The 2,611-nt window shown below is 42.4% G+C and overlaps 1 pseudogene; it reads right to left on the bottom strand.

The window, feature by feature from the left end:
- The window catches only part of LOC102813980, a 38,905-nt pseudogene that overhangs the window by 2,487 nt on the left and 33,807 nt on the right, over positions 1-2,611 (bottom strand).

Below are 2,611 nucleotides of genomic sequence, written 5' to 3'. Positions count from 1 at the left end.
TCCATCTTCTTCTTCTGGTTGATGAGGCTGGTGTTCTAGATATTGGTAGAGAAAACTATGAAGATATGTTCTGTTACTTGATCCCATACCTTTATTCAGACAGTACTAAAAAGTGATTATTTTGTTTTTAGGCATTCCTGAGTGGCATGAATGGTTAAACACTTGGCTGCTAACCAAAAGGTTGGTGGTTTGAGTCCACCCAGAGATATCTTGGAAGGCCTGGTGATCTACTTCTGAAAAATCAACCATTGAAAACCTTATGGAGCACAGTTCTACTTTAACACACATGGGTTGTCATGAGTCAGAATTGATTAGACAGCAACTGGTTTGGCTTGGTATTTTGTTTTTAACAAGTTATGCTTTTAAGATAGTTCTTATTTTGTAGTTGTTTTCCCTTTTCTATGAAATAGATATGTTATAAACTCAAAATCATAAAAAAAAAAAAAAAAAAAGGCCAGCCCTTACTGGTCAGATAGAGACTAGTGGAACTCTGAGACTAGGACCCGTTGGTCACTCTTCAGGTCTGGAATGATTTACCCCTGTCGCTCAATTTTCAGTCAAGTAAATAGATGGGTCTATTGGGGAAACAACACTAATGAAGTAAGTACAAACACCATAGAATGGTCAGCCATTTGAGATCAAAAGGGCAACATTTACCCAAGGACAAAGATCATAAGGTGGGAAAGAATGGAATGGAAACAAGAAACAGAGAGAGAAATTGGGATATGTGACGTTACATTGAGGGGATTGCCGGCACTGAGAGGAAACAAAGTGTATAATTTGTTGAATGTGAAACGATGATCTGCTTTGCTGAATGTAAAACTGTAAAACTTCACCCAATTCACAATAAAAAGCTAAAAAAGAAAAGAAATGATGGGGAAGGCAGCAAAAAGAAAAGTAAGGGGGAAAAAAAGAAAAAAAATTGCTTTCATTTTTTTGCTGTTGTTCTTCCTTTCATGTGGAAAGGGAAACAATATATACTGATTTTCTCATTAGGACAAACCATTGGGAACTTTCCCACAAATTAAAAAAAAAAAAAAATGAGAACGGAAAGAAGGGGAGTCGAAGGAAAAGAAATGAGAGGGAGAGAGAGAAAAGATTTGGAAATGTATAGTGGTGACGGTTATGCAACACAGAGAGTGTGGTTGGTGTGGCTGGGTTGTACATGTAAAAATGGTTGAAAGGGCACATGTTTTGTTGTATTAAAAAAGGAAAAAAATGTGAGAAAAGAAAATGGACATGCTCTAGACATTGCAACTAAAATGACTCAGCTTTGAAGAAAGACTTTAAACCTATGTACTTTACTATAACATGCTTATATGTTGTTGTTATGTCCTGTGGAGTTAGTTCTGACTCATAGCAACCCTGTACAGGGTTTCTGAGGCTGTGAATCTTTACAGGAGCAGAAAGCCTCATCTTTCTCCCAGTGGAACAGCTGGTAGTTTCAAACTGCTGACCCTGAGGTTCACAGCCCAATTTGTAACCACTACGCTATCAGAGCTCCTTGGAGATCAAATAACAGCATGCATTTCACTACTCTCAGATTTGTGACTTTGACAGACATCATCAATCAATCATGACACTCTTAGTAAGTTTAGACACCCCTTCTCAAGATAGTGGTTCTGGAAAAAAAAAAAAAATTAAAGATAGTAGTTTTAATAACTACTACTAACAGATGAGAGTTGGTCCAAGAGAAATAAGTTGCAGTCCTGGTTGGACATAACAGTTCCTAGTATTTGGTTTCCATAGCTCACTGGGATCTGATACTCCTCAGGTTTCCACATGCTTCTCCAATCCCCTTACCTGGGAGTGCAGCAGTTGCACCCGCTCACTGGTCTCAATCAGCTCCTGTTCTGCCAGCTTCCGGGACCGCTCCGTCTGCTCCACCACAGCCCGCACCTCCTCCAGTTCAGCCTGCAGTAAAGTGTTGCGCCGTTCCACAATGGCAATGTTCTCCTTCAAGTCATCGTTGGCACGAACTGCGTCGTCCAGTTGGATCTGGGTGTCCTGTCAGGGAAAGGGCTATGAGGAGAGGCCCAGACCTCATTCCATCAGGGCCTCCCACTCCTCTTACTTCTGGGCCCAACGCACTGTATCCCACATTCACAAATTTCTTGTAACTTAAAGGATAAAGGAGCACATTCCCTTATCTACTCCTCAGGCCTGGAGGCCGGACAGTCCAGGATATACTTCAGAGCCTGGTCAGTTTTCCATTCTTCCAGCCTCCAAATCTAGGAGATAGGTGGCTCCTACTTTCTTATGTTCATTAGTCCAAGACTCTTTTCTGGCCATAACTATTCCTCTGGACAACCCTCACTAGTCCTCACACCCACCCGCTTATGAGATATCCAACTTCAGTTACCTTCAAATGAGCTTGGGCAATCTTCAGGTGCTTCTGGGACTCTGAGGCTGTCCTGTTGGCCTGACTGAGCTGGATCTCCATCTCATTGAGGTCACCCTCCATCTTCTTCTTCACCCGCAGGGCTTCATTGCGGCTGCGTGTCTCTGCATCCAAGGAGGTCTGCAGGGAGTCCACCACGCGCAGGTGGTTGCGTTTGGCCTGCTCCATCTCCTCATCCTTCTCTGACAGCTTCCTCTCAATCTCTGCTTT

This window comes from Chrysochloris asiatica, unplaced genomic scaffold (assembly GCF_000296735.1).
Source record: "Chrysochloris asiatica unplaced genomic scaffold, ChrAsi1.0 scaffold00017, whole genome shotgun sequence".
Lineage (NCBI taxonomy): Eukaryota > Metazoa > Chordata > Mammalia > Afrosoricida > Chrysochloridae > Chrysochloris > Chrysochloris asiatica.
This window is presented reverse-complemented; position numbering and strand designations above follow the sequence as displayed.